Here is a 17,265-nt window from a genome sequence, read left to right as displayed (position 1 = left end):
TATAATTCCAATAATTATGATATTTTGCAGACTTACTACCACCCCCACCACCGGCCCTGATTTGTTTTGAGGCGGGGGACGGGGGAGACGGGGACCGGGTTCCTATGTCTAAAATAAGAGATAACTGAAATTAGTACTAACTCACAGACTACCTATACCAGCTGTTTGCGACAAACTAATTTCGTTGTGAATCATTTTATCAATTCAAACAATTTTGAATTAATATTTTATGTATTACTGTGTATTACACCACAAAGTTGTATTTTACATAATCTGTTTTTGATGCAAGGTTAAGAAGTGATGGATTTAAATTCGTCTTATTCACAGATGCATCGACAAATCAATTTTTTTTTCTTTCTTTTTCTTTTTTTTTTACGCTCAGTCACATAAGGAATGGTACTTGATACCAGTGATTACATCGGAACAGCGCTTGATAGGCTCAGTTTCCCTAAAATGTGAAATAGATTTTTGTCATCTTAGACCAGATTTTGAGGACGAATAAGCTAATGCTATTATAAAACTATTGTAAAAGTATTGTCAAACTATTATAACTTTATTACAGAGCAATTTATCTGTGATTTCAAACAGAAACTTCTCAATAGGAAATGGTCACTTTTCACTCAAAAATCCCATCTCCCAGAAAGTAACAACCGAGGGATTCCAGATGAGATGCGACTTAGCATTGCAATTTTATGACTGCTCTGCGTCGACCGTCTTAAACGTGAATCGAGTTTTACCCTTCATGTAAACTCCAACTTTGATTCTCTCCTTCCAGGTTCATAAAATGACTCTTAAGCCCTGTTACTCGCCAGCCTTGGCCAAGCAACGGAACGTTATAAAATGGCTGACAGTAATACAAAAAAACAGAGGAAAATGGAAAGAGGAAGATTACTTACCTTCGGTACTCTTTTTAGTCAAGTTACTGCAAGGAGTAATTATACTCAATTAACGACTAATTACATTTATTAAAAAAATTTATAACAATAGTTTACAAATTGATACTATGGCCACACCTGAATTATAAAGATTCGGCGGTGCCATAAAAGGTGAAGTTCCTCGTCGCACGTGGATGGATTAGCACGACGAATGTAAAGGAGAGCTGAGGCTTTCCTGGGTCACTGACGATAAAGGCATCCCTCTGGAAGAGAGAGGTGTCGAATTAACTCTGGGACTGGCGAAAATTGAAGTCCTAATATCCCTAACAACGAGCTTACGAATGGCACAGCCAATCGAAACTCACTTATATCGCACTGTTCATAAATTGGAATTAGACTAGCATGAACACAATGGGTAGTAGGCTGAGAAAAGGTTCGACTGGGGGAATAAAAGGAGGGTTTACTGATGAATGGAGAGAGAGAAATACACGTGGTGAATCAAGGGAGACACTTGGAGGGGGGGTTCTTTAACAAGCGTCAAGAAATACCTCAGTAGGAGGAAAAACATGCGGCCAAAATACTCGAGTCTTAGGCTTACTGTAGGAGTCCAAAGCAACGATCCAGTATATGGGTATCCTGAACTGAGGCCTGTCACACATGGGGCACGGGTTGGTGGCCTGTTGAGTGGTTGAGTGAGAACAAGACGTGTGGTCGCTATCAGAGCCAAAACACTTGTGAGATCGAATCCGGGCACGCCCGAGTGACGCTGGGGCAGGAACGCCTCAGGGTCCGATATGGCTGCCGCACCAGGGGAAGGGGCGGGGGGTTCAAATCTTTGCAGCGACTCTCTCGCGGCAACCTGGAAAACAAGAGACATTTGGTGGCAGAATAGGAAATACAGGAGTATACTATATGGACAGCCATTTGCACTTCGTTTGCATGGGGGCGGCCATTTTATGAGCAATGGTTAACCTTGCACATAAAAAGCACCCTAATGTTATTTTAGTTTCCTGAAAAGAAAACTATTGTGCCGGCTTTGTCTGTTCGTCCCCACTTTTTTCTGTCTGCACCTTTTCTGTCCGCCCTCAGATCTTAAAAACTACTGTGGCTAGAGAGCTGCAAATTGGTAAGTTGATCAACCACCTTCCACTCATCGAACATACAAAATTGCAGCCCTCTAGCCTCAGTAGTTTTTGTTTTATTTAAGGTCAAAGTTAGCCATAATCGTGCACCTGGTAACGACATAGGCCAGGCCACCACCGGGCAATGGTTAAAGTTTCATGGGCCGCGGATCATACAGCATTATACCGAGACCACCGAAAGACAGATCTGTTTTCGGTGCTCTTGATTATACGATGTACAGGAAACTCGATTGTGTCGAAGAAACTTCGATATGTTTATGTTTGATAGCAACGGGGAGATGATACAATTGCGTAATAAACTGTATTACCATTTGATTGCGTTTATAGTCCAAAACCTGCGTTGTCACTTTTGTGAGGGGTATAAACGTTAACCTTTAACGAAAGTTCATGAGTCGATTTGACAGGAGGAATTAACTGTGAAACATATATTTTTTTTTAAGCAAGGCTTTTAACAGGCAATGATATCCTGAATAATTCACAAACTTTGGTAAAATGTTAATGAATAATCACAGTGATTCAGTGTTTTAATAAACATTTAGTAAAATGCTCTTAAAACCCTATCCTAGGAGAGTCCAGGATGCTGAAATAATTTTCCTTTATCAAAACATGCAGTCAATAAATGTATGCTGACTGGAGCAACGAAAGTTTGAAATATTTTCCCAAAGAAATCAGCATGAAAACTGAAAGCTTTTCCCGTTATACTTAAGATGGATGCATAATTCATTGAATGCGTGCATTCGTTTATGGCTTAAATCAACGAAAGCTGAGGAATTCATAGAAATGAAACCATTATAGTAAGTTCAAGTGTCAGGAACTTTAGCTAAGTATAACGCCATAGGGTAACAGAATCCTATTATAGAAAATGATACCTTTGAAATGAAATTCATTTATTTTCCATACTGCTGTGTTCATTATCAACATCAGAAACTGCCTCTCTCTCTTATTTTTTTATCTTTTTTTATCTTTGTCATTGTTTTCGTTGGTGTTAAATTCTTACTATTTCCGCTAAAATATCAAACAGCCCGCCATATCAAAATACGATTATAATTCCGATTTTTTTCTGAAACTTAATCTATGGTCACTGCAATACTGCTAAAAAGAAATGCACTCTCTAGTTATCTAGTGTTTCAGTAAATATTTCTAAAATAAACAAAAAAGTTACACCGATCTAAACCCTTGATATATTTCCTGCGGTCTTTTAACCTACAGTAACTCTATTTCTTCATAACCAGATAAATAGATATAACAATTTATTTCGATTCTCGTTTAAATATACTCAATATCATCAAAACTATTAATGTCACAGTGATCCCAGTGCCCCAAAACCAATAAAATTAAAAACCAGTGATTCAATTCTCTCTGACAGTGTTGATATTTTCTAACTTTTCAACGACTATATTGATATGAGGTTTTTTAAATGTAATTTCTTTTCAATGATCATAGAAACATAAGTAATGGAAAAATTTTATCAATTGTCAAATAAATTTTCTAGGAAAATAAACGTATACTTTTAATTATTCTAGTATCATAGATTGTCCACAGTCATTAAGTGTACTTAATATAAAGAATAGGAAATAAAACTGAGATGGCCGTTCTTTTCAGAACGAGAAATAGGATTCATCATGCCTTAATAGGAGACATAAATATACATCACCTTTCCTTTTATCTGTGAAATTTACAAGTTAATATTGATTTTTGGAATGTTTTTTTTATTCATTATTTTCTCCGCTATATCGACTTACATGTTGGAGTGTGGTTCTATTATGGAACTAGCTAAAAATTGACGTTGGCTTAAGGTTAATGGCTGAAACGTCTCTCGGCCCACGAGTAAATAAATACAGCAGTTTAGAAAAAAGTTTTCTCTATTCCTTCGAAACTTCAGCTTGAATGTCTAGAAGTACATGAAATTGAAGAACTGTTGCCTAAACAAAGAAGTCATCGCGTATTCATTAACCTTACTAAATATATATATGTATGTATATATATATATATATAGAAATCATCAACACACAATCACGTGTGGAACAGAAATAAATTTCTGACTCACGTCGGGATCGAACCCAGGTCTCTCAGGTGGAAAGCAAGGGCGTTATCCACTGGGCCACACAAGTCTAAAAGAAGTTGGAACCTGAGAGCAACTGCCCAAGGAATTACCTGGGCAAGCTAACTGCTTGCATACCGAAGTTTTCCCCAACTTCCCGACTCAGCAATGACCCAATAGACAACATTTCATTCGAATTATCCCTTCTGAGTGAATAAGATAGAAATCATCAACACACAATCACGTGTGGAACAGAAATAAATTTCTGACTCATGTCAGGGATCAACCCAGGTCTCTCAGGTGGAAAGCAAAGGGCGTTATCCACTGGGCCACACAAGTCTAAAAAGAAGTTGGAACCTGAGCAACTGCACCCAGGAATTACCTGAGCTTTGCATTGCAGCGAAGTTTTCTCAACTTCCCGACTCAGCAATGGGTCATTGCTGAGTCGGAAAGTTGGGGAAAACTCGCTGGTATGCAAGCAGTTAGCTTGCCCAGGTAATTCCTTGGGTGCAGTTGCTCAGGTTCCAACTTCTTTAGACTTGTGTGGCCCAGTGGATAACGCCCTTGCTTTCCACCTGAGAGACCTGGGTTCGATCCCGACATGAGTCAGAAATTTATTCTGTTCCACACGTGATTGTGTGTTGATGATTTCTATCTTATTCACTCAGAAGGGATAATTCGAATGAAATGTTGTCTATTGGGTCATTGCTGAGTCGGGAAGTTGGGGAAAACTCGCTGGTATGCAAGCAGTTAGCTTGCCCAGGTAATTCCTTGGGTGCAGTTCTCAGGTTCCAACTTCTTTTAGACTTGTGTGGCCCAGTGGATAACGCCCTTGCTTTCCACCTGAGAGACCTGGGTTCGATCCCAACGTGAGTCAGAAATTTATTTCTGTTCCACACGTGATTGTGTGTTGATGATTTCTATCTTATTCACTCAGAAGGGATAATTCGAATGAAATGTTGTCTATTGGGTCATTGCTGAGTCGGGAAGTTGGGGAAAACTCGCTGGTATGCAAGCAGTTAGCTTGCCCAGGTAATTCCTTGGGTGCAGTTGCTCTCAGGTTCCAACTTCTTTTAGACTTGTGTGGCCCAGTGGATAACGCCCTTGCTTTCCACCTGAGAGACCTGGGTTCGATCCCGACGTGAGTCAGAAATTTATTTATTTATATATATATATATATATATATATATATATATATATATATATATATATATATATATATATATATGTATATATACATTAATGTTAATGAATACGTGACGATTTCTATGCTTAGGCAACAGTTCTCCAATTTCTTGTACTTCTTGACATTCAGGCTGAAGTTTCGAAGGAATAGAGAAATCTATTTTGCTAAACTTCTCTATTTATTTACTCGTGGGCCGAGAGACGTTTCAGCCATTAATCTGCTGCCACCGTCAATTTTAAGCTAGTCCCATAATAGAACCCACACTCCAACACACACACACACACACACACACACACACACACACACACACAAACATATATATATATATATATATATATATATATATATATATATATATATATATATATATATATATATATATATATATATATATATATATATATATATATATATATAGCATGTGTGAGTACGACTAATAAAATTCTTGGCTCCGAGGTTATCTAAAATCTTTTAATACGTTCTTAATCTGAGATCACACGATCCACAAAGAAATGTATTATTAATGTATTTGAGCTCAGTCTCAGAACCACGAAAATCGATTTCCGAAATTATAGCACTCAGCCACCAAGATGGGTTGACGAAATTAGACCTTTTGCTGACATAAAAAAGAGTAATGCTTCATAAAAAGCATTTTCGGTTTGTGGTGGCTTGTCAAAATTTAGCTTTTTACTTATTTATACTAAATCCACATATATCTGTGATGTTATGAATCAGCGGAAATTCCTTAGATTTAGGCCACTGAAAATCTTGATTTATAACTATTTGCAATTTAGGTAGCCTATTTGCAAAGGTTTTCTTGGGTATAATCTTTACAAATTATTTCGCTCTTAAAATAAATACCATTCCCTCTGAAAAATATTTAAGGTTCTTCATATATTTCAGGTTCCAAAATCATTGTCTACAACAAAAGAGATTGTAAATTAAACAAGATGAATTCCCCGAAAACCTGACGACAGGCATTTAGAAAACTCGCTGGAATGTAAAACTCCAATAACCCCCGAGGAGAGGAGATAAAAGATTTAAAAGACAATCTTTGGAGCTGCTAAACACAAACGCCAAGTTAAAACACATAACCATATTTACTTTGGTAGTGCGGCCAAAAGTCATACATCGCCTAAAATGTATATCTCTCTTTCTTCATGAATATCATATGAGCCTTGGAAAATACAATTTGACCTAACATGGCGGCATTAATTCAGACATATGACTCCTCTCCATCACGATAAGGTGCGGCGTTTGATTTATGATCGTTCTTTCCCACGAGGCTTCTTATTTTACGTCTATTTTATTTCTCAAAGAATTTTATGACAAAGAGGAATACTGCCTGGTTTATTATTTTTATTTTTTATTATATATATATATATATATATATATATATATATATATATATATATATATATATATATATATATATATATATATATATATAAATAAGGCAATGCCACAAAGAAGAGTGGTGCTAGGCCTTTGGACTTAATGTCCATTCTTAGTAAAAGACAGTAAATCGAAAGGCTTAGCATCATTCCGTCGTTTCTCTTTCCTTCATGGCATTGCCTTTATACACACACACACACACACACACACACACACACACACACACACACACACACACACACACACACACACATACACACATATATATATATATATATATATAATATATATATAAATATATATTAGCATATATTTTAGTGTTATAAGTATATGAATCGTGATATGACTATAAAACTATATTTATTACGATTTGTTGCTTTGAGAATGAATTTCTATAAAGAATACATTAAAAAATACCATAGCACAAGAGAATGCGAAGGGATTTAATAAAGGATATTATGAATGCCCAATGTGTCGTGAGATAATGGCGAAAGGGTTTGGAGGGGGGGGGGGGAGGATGGGAAGAGAAGGAGATCGATAGGACGTCTTTCACACCGCCACGGGAGAATAGTATCCGATAGTGCCATCTGGGATCCAGAGGAGTTGGAAGGACTTCTCCTGCTTGGATTGCACTACATATATGCAATAGATAATACGAAATTTTTGCGGTAGCTTTATTCGTGAACTTATATCTGATACAGATATATATATATAGAATTATATATATATATATATGATCTTTTCAATATCCAAGACTTATTATTTGTGTGTATATATATATATATATATATATATATATATATATATATATATATATATATATATATATATATATATTATTTATTTATTTATATGCAAACGAATGAGTATTGTTAGAACATTTTGAATGAAAATAGAAGAAATTGAATTAGTACCAAACGTTTAGAATGATATTGAAATCTCATTCCTTTAACCTAACTTCTTTCTGTGAACTCACTTGTGGTTTCATGTTTAGTTAATTCGTATCTGTTTTTTTTTACAAAGCAACGTCTGTTTTCGCATTTCAGTACATGCTAAAAAGGAATCTTTTCTCTTGTGTTCGACTCCCAGCCATACTTTTCCACTGACACGAAATGTCAAAATGCTTCTCTATTAATCAACTCCGGCTTTGAAAGCATATAAGAATTTGGCATTTTCTAAATACTTTTTTTTTTGCATGGGGGGGACCCCCTCGGTGGCGCTGTTTTTTGTTGGCTGACATTCAGACCCCCCTTTTCAATCATTTATTTTTTTTGTTATACGAGATAACTTGTACGATGCAATATAATTTTTCACTGAACAATACTGGCTACGAATGTTGCCCATCTTTATGATATACTGAATTATCTCTCCCTCTTTAGTTATTTTTTTTTTATTAGAATTTTTATTTCCTTTATTTCACTTCGTTATGAACGTTGCTTATTCTTTTTTCATAGATTATGAGTAAAGCAAGGGATAATGCTACTTATATTTTTAAAAACTTTCTCGTTATCCTCATGAGCTTAGCACGGCAAGAATGAAATTACCTGTCTAACAGGTGTCACCCAAAAAACTTTAGGAACGCGCAAAGCTAGTTTGGTCTTTACCAGTGGCCCTCAAACAGTGGGGAATTCCTCCCTAGGGAGGAATGTCAGTTTCAAGGGGGAATTGTGAACACAGATTGACAGGCTCAAACTGGCTCTAGGACCACATAAAACGCAGTGTGCACCGGTCTGCACTACTGATAGGTCACGCTGGGCTTTCTCTAAGCTAGCTTGTGTGTTTGTGTTAGTATTTTGTTGCATATTAGTTGGAATGCACCTATTGGGGCAGACAATTTAGGAAAGTGGGCCGGGTGGGAATAACATTCTGACATATGAGGAAAAGGTGCATTGGCCAAAAAAGGTTGAAAACCAATGGTCTGTGTAGTACGTCATCGTTGAACTACCTCTTGAAAGACATGTTTCTAAACTAGTGAATTATTCCGCAAGTGACTCTTCTCCTGGCTATGGAGATGACCTTAGAATTATTTTTTATTGGTTGTGTCTCGTGTTTCCATTGCTTTTTCAAATACTCAAGTATATAACGTGTATTTTGCCCAGTTTAATGCCTTAATACAGTTTTCATATTCCTCTATGTTTGGTGAATTTTGCTGATAGAATAAGTAAAAATGGAGCAGTCTCTTAATGTTTTAAGTATGGTCGCTGAACTATAATGCACAAATTGAACAACTTCTGAGATATAAAGTCAAACAAGACCTGGAGCTGTTGTTTTACTCAGAAACTTAATAAAATTGCGTCATACAGGTTAGAAAAGCGAGCTACCATGAATAGGATAAAAGAATCAAAACTGTCAAGTCTCTCTCTCTCTCTCTCTCTAGCAGTTTTTCTCCCTTAAGTTAACAATTTAGCTAGTGATCGCAATATAGCATCTGAATGCATTTTGAATGGTGGTATGACAGATTTGCAAATAATTGAATTCCTAGAGTTGGATGCCATGAAGATCAGAGATTTCTAGCATTCCTCGAATACTTTTAGGATTCAATGACATTTTACTAAGCCACAAAATCTAAATAAAATTGTAGAGCGTTTCAATAGTAGCGTTGAATTTATCTCCTATATACAAAAAAAAAATGTTTAATACGTTTTTTTGTCCATATTTCACTCGATATCACTAGAGAACCATGATGTAAAGAGCTATTTTAAAAGATGTTACATTAAGAGATTATAACATTCTCATATACTCGTATTTCTTAAACACATATCCGAGCTAAGGTCTAACGGAAAACTGATATCTATCTAAAACCAACTGAAGTGAAGGACTGTGTTTTTATATACATGAATACTTCTAATCAATAATGTAAATATAAGGTACATTCATAACAGAATAACGTTTCATGAATGGCTGTCTAGTTAATATTTTTTTTAAACCATTGGCCACCTATCCAAGGCTCATCAAAGGCAAATATGATCCATGATGTTTCAAATGGTGAGTTACTCGTCTAAGGTTTTCAGTTTGCGATTGGACTCGAAAATTAATGTTCCACCCAGCCACAATTTCTCAAGCCACCCTTTGGCCTTAGAACGCTCATTGCCTTGACTTCAATATAGCTCTCAGAAATGCAGTAATGTGTGATCACATTATAATGTGACTTTGCTTAGGTGAATATACTGTATATGTAAGAATCCTTCCCTATCAGGTGGCCGATGGTAAAAATGTACTTTAATTGGATACCTTTTCTTAACTAAGTTCCCACATAGTATTACGATGAATTTCTAGATCATAATTTTCAAGAACATACTTTGAACAATTTTTTGCAAAAAAATCGGTATAGGAACAACGGTGCTTACAAAACCTAGAACGGATGAAACAATTCAGGTAACTCAAAACAGTTTTTTTTCATATATTAAGTCCTATGAGAAACCCGGTCACTTTTCGGTAAACGCTTGGCATCTTGGTTACACTATTTGAAAGGTGGGATCCCAACTGGAGTGTAAAAAAAAAAAAAAATCCATCGATTGGTTTCCCGGTGAGCTAGGTGTATTTTATAATTTTTTTCTCTTTTTTTGGGGGGGAGTGGTGGATTCACTTGGATTACCTGTCTGTACAAGAGAGAGAGAGAGAGAGAGAGAGAGAGAGAGAGAGAGAGAGAGAGAGAGAAAGGAAGGGTATCTTGGCTTGACGACGAGGATTTGGATCCCCTAATAACAAGAGATGGAATTTCCATTTATATTAGAGTAATCAAAGGGTTCATAGAGATTACCACTCAGCCATCCTATGAAGTGGGCGATATCTCTCTTAAAATCTTTGCCAAGGAGTAGCGTGGAGACAGGGTAACTCTTCTCTAATAAAAATATTCCCGCTTAGTTAAGTAAATACACCCCATAGGGGATTTCTCCCTTGTATTTTGTAGGAGTGAATCTGTGGCAACATCAAAGATTTTCTCGCTCCATTAACACTTGTAGAAAAGGCGATATGTGTTGATGGGATAAAAGGCTGACTATGAAGAAAGGTGTTACTATATTTGTTTTCTATTTTGCATTTAGAGACAGAACTTGAAATTGTTCATTTATGAAACTTGAACTTTTATGAGAGATGAACATTTAGTCAGTTTATGTTCACTCCTAAGTAAGAGAAAGGACAATTCTGCGTATGTAATTGAAAGAAGTCAGGCTCCTGTATGGATGACAACAAATAAGAAGGGTAAAATAACTACATAGACAAATAAATGATCGAGAAAAACAAAAAGAAAGGACACTTACCAAAGGAGAATAGGATGTGCCAAATTCTGAAATACCAAACTCTGAAATTACTTGTATATGAACACAATCTGCTGTAAACGAACCCCAAAAAAAAAAAAAAAAAAAAAAAAACACCGCTTTGAAGAACTTAGTGGACGAGTCATAGAAAAAAGGGGAATGATAGTAATATTCTAAAAGATGAGATTGAAAAGAAATTATTCTGATATACGATACTTTTTGTATATTATCTTCATCTGATAAGAAAGTTAACACTAAAATCGTTTAGCTCGTTTATCGTCTTAAAAACAATTAATTCGTCATTCAATAACCCAGACGACGATTGGCTTATAAACAACATATTTGTTTCTTCTACTGCTATGTAACCATGTATATCTTTGAAGAAAGGGTAAATTCTTCATCTTTGCGAAGTCTAGAAGTTAAGATATGTCCGATTCTTTTCAATAAATTGATAATACTAAGACCATCTAACGTGGCTCGCTGTTACTTAATGTTTCCCATTGTGTCGATATTTGGAACACAGCTGTGAAGTGGTTTCAATAGACAATTGACGGATACGTGTTTACAGGCGGTCAGCTCGCAAGCTGGAAGATTTATTAGCTTGATATCCTCGATGTATCAAGAAATATTTTAAATGGAGTTATTAATGTTATGTATTAGACATTACAGTGGACATATAAACTGTATTTACTACTGAGCTGGATTCGGAATGGAGGTCAGTACTGATAATATTGATGAAAACGAAAACCCATTCCCGTTGTACAGGGTCAAATACTCGTTTATCTTATTTATTTGTTGACCTACAACCCTTGTAACCACTCTAATATAGATTATATTCTACTTCAGCAAACTACCTCACCTTTTGCATTTCACGACAAAAGAGCACACTCAATACACATATGAAAGGAAACCTGTACTTTATATAAGCATATCTGTAGATACGTAAAAATATAAAATAAAACAGAAAATATCTCATGTTTATTGTAATGAATTGCTTGTGAAACCTCACTTATCAGGAGGTTTTCAATTGTTTACAAGCAAAATTTTTTTTGTCTGAAACTAATGCAGAATCCAAGAAAATAGAAGGCAACAATAAAACTGTATTTTACAGACCGAGTTTAGCGTATAGGAATATGTTATATATAGAATCACATACTACTGGAAAATTGTATGAAGTGAACATTAGATAAACAAACGAATAAAGCATGGCAGTAACACTAACATAGGCTTATATAGAAATAACTATGTATTAGTTATTTTCAGGGAATTTCAAAGTAATAAAAACGAAAGTAAACTAATTCTGCGCAGTCACATATTATTGTAATTATTTGCGAATAATTATTCAGTGTCTCGATTTTTTCCCAGTTAATTGAAATCAAAGGAAATCTAAATGGAGGAATTCAAAGAATATAGAACATTTGTATATAATAATATATATATAATATATATATATATATATATATATATATATATATATATATATATATATATATATATATATACATATATATATATATATATATATATATATATATATATATATATATATATATATATATATATATATATATATATATATATATATATATATATATATATATATATATATATATATATATATATATATATATATATATATACATACATATATATATATATATATATATATATATATATATATATATATATATATATATATATATATATATATATATATATATATATATATATGTGTGTGTGTGTGTGTGTGTGTGTGTGTGTGTGTGTCTGAATGTGTGTATTTGTGCATCGTAGAATTAAAACTCATGTCAATTTATTATACCTTAAAAATATAAACAGATAAAAATGATCTGGAAATTACATAAAAACCATAACTATGCTTAAGATAGCAACTATTGCAAAATAACTTTTCGCTTTTTATGTGTTTCTAGCATGTACAGAAGTTTTAATTCTGCGTTTCGGTCTCTACCTAAATAGCTGCATGGTGCAACGTAATATCACAAATGCTTTGGTGTAAGGGACTCTCTCTAGATGGCATGCCAAGTTAATATTCTTGCAAGAACACTGCCTAGCCTTTACAGTCAAGATACAACCTGGTGCTAATGGCTACAAGAGGGCTTACGATGCCTTAAACTCCGAGTTACACGAAAGAGCTCTTTAGCACCTAATCGCTATAAAAAAAAGAAAAAGAAACTGTCGTAGTTTTCGCTTTACTTTGTTCCACTATTACATATGACGAGACTTAACGCAACACTGTAACCGGCATTTTTTTCTGGAATTTATGCCATTATAAATATAAGTCTTTATATACATAAACAGCATTAGATAAATCAACCCATACGGGTTCATTTCAAATGAATGCCTTATCCATAGACCAAAATAATATATATATATATATATATATATATATATATATATATATATATATATATATATATATATATATATATATATATATATATATATACACACACACACACACACATATATACGTACATACATATATGTCAAGTTAAGTGAGACAGCAGTTGCCATTTCTTTAGTCCTTGCAAATTATATTTTCTGGATCTGTATAACAGTCATAGTACTAGTCTGCATTTTTCGAACAAAACGTATGCTTTGTTGAGAAGATTTTTTGTGTATAGACGAAATAAAAAAAAAAATATAACAGATACTCTAACGAAACTCGCATATTTGCTATAAGACATATCCCTATCATTTCCTCCCCCATCTCTCTCTCTCTCTCTCTCTCTCTCTCTCTCTCTCTCTCTCTCTCTCTCTGTATCTATCTAGTAGCTATCTGTCTCTTTCTGGAAGAGGAAAAACGAAATCCTGAAAATATTTTGCGTCCGCTGAATATTTTAACATAATCGTATTTGAAGATCTTACTCCCGCATGATTTTTTTTTTTTTTTTTTGCAGTCATTGATAAAATTGGATTTATTATTGGAGAGTACCTACTTTATAAGCTACTTAAAATCATGACAAGGTTTAACTGACTAAACGACTACCGAATGATGAGTGTTAGCGTCAAGTTCAGAGAACTACAGATAAGTTAAATTTTGATAAGAATCCATCTTCATAGCATCGTTAAGGGACATCCTCAGCAAATTTTCAGACTAGTTTAGTCATGACTTGCATTTCAAAAATTTATCTCTCCGGATGCCAAGAGTGACTGCCTCTTGGGGTACTACGTGCTTTAATTAAGAATAACTTGATTCATGAAATCAGTAGATTACCATCTCTTCCTTGTAACGAAATTATTCCATACCTTTCTTATGAAAATTTCATTGAAACTCTTTAAGCACTTAATCGTTCATGAAAGTTTGTCAAATGAGAGGTAATCATTTACTTTTCAGTAAATGATATTTTCTTCAAGTGCAATCGTCTTCAGTTTATGCTATAAGCGTAAATCACTTATGATACTTTCATAATCACTCTGTATAATATGTTCTGTCCTTCATTTTAGCCGAAGACCCTAAACTAGCTAACAGAACATTGATCTATGAAGTCAAAGGAATTCCAAAAAGTAAAGTGCAAACTTCTCTTGTACAGAAACATAAACATAGTTCAGTTAAACTTTTTTTTTCGCTTCTTGTAACGTAATCAGTTTACACATCAAGGGTGAAAATTTTAGACAAACCTAAAAACATAGTTTATAAAGCGTAATAACATTCTTCCTTGTATGCTAGAATTAGAAATTCTAGAAAGTAAACGGTATCGTATATGGATTGTTTTAATACATTGTTCTTTATAGTCATAAGCAAACTGCATTTGATTTTACGTTTGTTTTCACTGATGCAACAGCTCTCTCCTGATGGTCTCTTCTCTGGTGGATTTAGTACTGTAGTAGAGACTAAGATCAAATCAACACACATATTACTTAACTAGGCCAAAGATTTCGAATATTGCATTTATTAAAACTTGCTTTATAATGCCCATTTGGCCTTTTTAAAGTAATATTTCATCTCATGTTTTTTTTTCATATAAATTTATTTTAATCTCCACTATTTCAGTTATAGCGTTAACGGTAACTTCATAAATCAAGAGCAGATATTGCTTTTTGATTTGTTATTTCTCTCCAAGAAACTTTCTCGATGATTTACCTCCTCTCGTCAAACGACGGAAGAACAATGGTCCCAATCAAGTTCTTGATCGAAGGCTAATCATTCACTGGACTGCAACAGGTTGTTGTTGCAAAATCGAGTAAAGTGCGTATCTCGAGACTGCGTTTTAGCGTTGATTACATTTTCGGAAAAGCAATTTAGTAATTAACCGAGAGAAAGCGTGCTGCCTCAGTATTTTGTAGTTGGGAAAGGAATGGGAAACAAGTTGAGCGAAGTATTGGTTTTTGTGTAAGAAAGACGATTATCAAACTTCTCTATTATGAAAGCCTCGGATGAGGTCGCGAAATAATTAGGAAGGCCTTGGGTGTAACTATATTTGTTTGTTTACTCTATGCGCTTAAAGAAAAGCCTTCATAACAGCTAACGAAATAGTAATATAAAAGTTAATATATTTCTTTCGCATTTTAATTCATTATAGTGATTTCTTTCTAACAAAAAAAAAAAAAGAATTAACTATTATCTTTTAAAGAATACACCAGTTTTCATACTATATTCTGGCAACAGAAATTAAGTGTTATGAATATGTTCTCGTGCAATATTCCGGGAAACAGGTTTTTCCTTATTAGATTACCAAGACATGCATTTCGCTCCAGTATTGATAAAAAAAAATCTAAGTACCTTCAAAGAAACTGCAATATCTTTCTCTTTTACTTCCTCTCTCATCACAAACACACACACACACACACATATATATATATGTGTGTGTGTATACATATACATATATATATATATATATATATATATATATATATATATATATATATATATATTTATATATATATATATATATATATATATATATATATATATATATATATATATATATATATATATATATATATATTGGGACATATATATATATATATATATATATATATATATATATATATATATATATATATATATATATATATATATATATATATATATATATATATATATATATATAGCAATGGATACGCCAGCAGGGAAGCACCATCTACATGTCAGTAAGGACACCAATGAAGGCCAATACCCGCAACAGCATTTTACACAACCTTATTGGGACATGTTTCGAGCAGTACTTTCATTCGTTATCAATCTACAAATTAAAATGATAATGACAATTTTCTGTTTTACCACTGCTCAGTTTGCTGCAGACCTCGACATTTTATAAGTGTTATACTACATTAAGATAAAGCATTCTTTGGCTAGAAGTGTAGCTGTAACCTCAGTTTTGTGTTTGTAGTCAGCGTTCTCCTGGTTTGTATATTGACTAGTGTATTTATAGTCTTGTTGCCTTTTGTTTTTGTGACAAAATCTGTATTTTGCTTTATTTCATTTATTTATTTATTTATTTATTTATTTTGACTAGCCATCTTTTAAACGTATTTTTATCATTTTTATAGTAATTCTGATGTATTATTATGAATTTTATTATAAGAATTGTAATGTTAATATCATTTTAATTTTGTAGGTTGATAAAACGTGTCCCAATAAATATTGTACTGCTGGGTTTTCGAAACTGATATGTCCCAACAAAGTTGTGTAAAATGCTGTTCTGGGATTTGGATATATATATATATATATATATATATATATATATATATATATATATATATATATATATATATATATATATATATATATATATATATATATATATATATATATATATATATATATATATATGGATGTATGTATGTATGTGTGCGTGTGTGTGTTCCAGCATAACTCTGAAATGCAACTGAGCAATTTCAACCAAACTTGATATACATATGACTTACTGTCTTGAAAAAAATACCGTGGGGGTAAGACGTCGCTAGCACCAAAGGGACCCAAATGGTGTTGGGGCGGAAAGGGCTTCCCTGAAGCAGGGCTGGTTCTGCCCATAGATTTTGTAACTACATAAACTCTATGTGTTTATCGTATCTTATTTGAGTATACATATGCCTGTCTGGAAAAGAATACTGTGGTGGGTGAGACATCACTGGAACCAAAGAGGGTCGGGGGTGGGAAGGGGGTGACATGTAAAAATAACCAAAAACAACAGATATTAATGTCTAATCCATAGTTTTTGAGGTCGCTGAGATTAATAGTGACACTCCCAATGCCCTTCAAGTCCAAGTTCAGCCCAGGATGGGGTAGGTGAGAAGGGGTGAAAAATAAAATGTCAAAAATGACAGATATTAGTGTCTAATCCATAGTTTTTGGAGGTGGCTGAGGTGAATAGTGACACTCCCAATGCCCTTTAACCCCAAGTTC

At 33.8% G+C, this 17,265-nt stretch overlaps 1 long non-coding RNA gene across 1 annotated transcript in view; it reads right to left on the bottom strand.

Annotated features, from left to right (window-relative positions):
• Window positions 1–1,014: 1,014 nt before the first annotated feature.
• LOC136826460 (uncharacterized) overlaps window positions 1,015–17,265 on the bottom strand; it is a 185,942-nt gene continuing 169,691 nt past the window's right edge. The window contains exons 2-3 of the long non-coding RNA XR_010849617.1: window positions 1,474–1,734; window positions 1,015–1,138 (exon numbers count right to left, since the gene is read on the bottom strand). This is a non-coding gene — a long non-coding RNA (uncharacterized lncRNA). The remainder of the gene's footprint in view (window positions 1,139–1,473; window positions 1,735–17,265) is intronic.

The sequence above is a fragment of the Macrobrachium rosenbergii genome, chromosome 41 (assembly GCF_040412425.1).
Source record: "Macrobrachium rosenbergii isolate ZJJX-2024 chromosome 41, ASM4041242v1, whole genome shotgun sequence".
Classification (NCBI taxonomy): Eukaryota; Metazoa; Arthropoda; class Malacostraca; order Decapoda; family Palaemonidae; genus Macrobrachium; species Macrobrachium rosenbergii.
The sequence above is the reverse complement of the archived record's forward strand: the minus strand, read 5'-3'. Positions and strand labels throughout refer to the sequence as shown.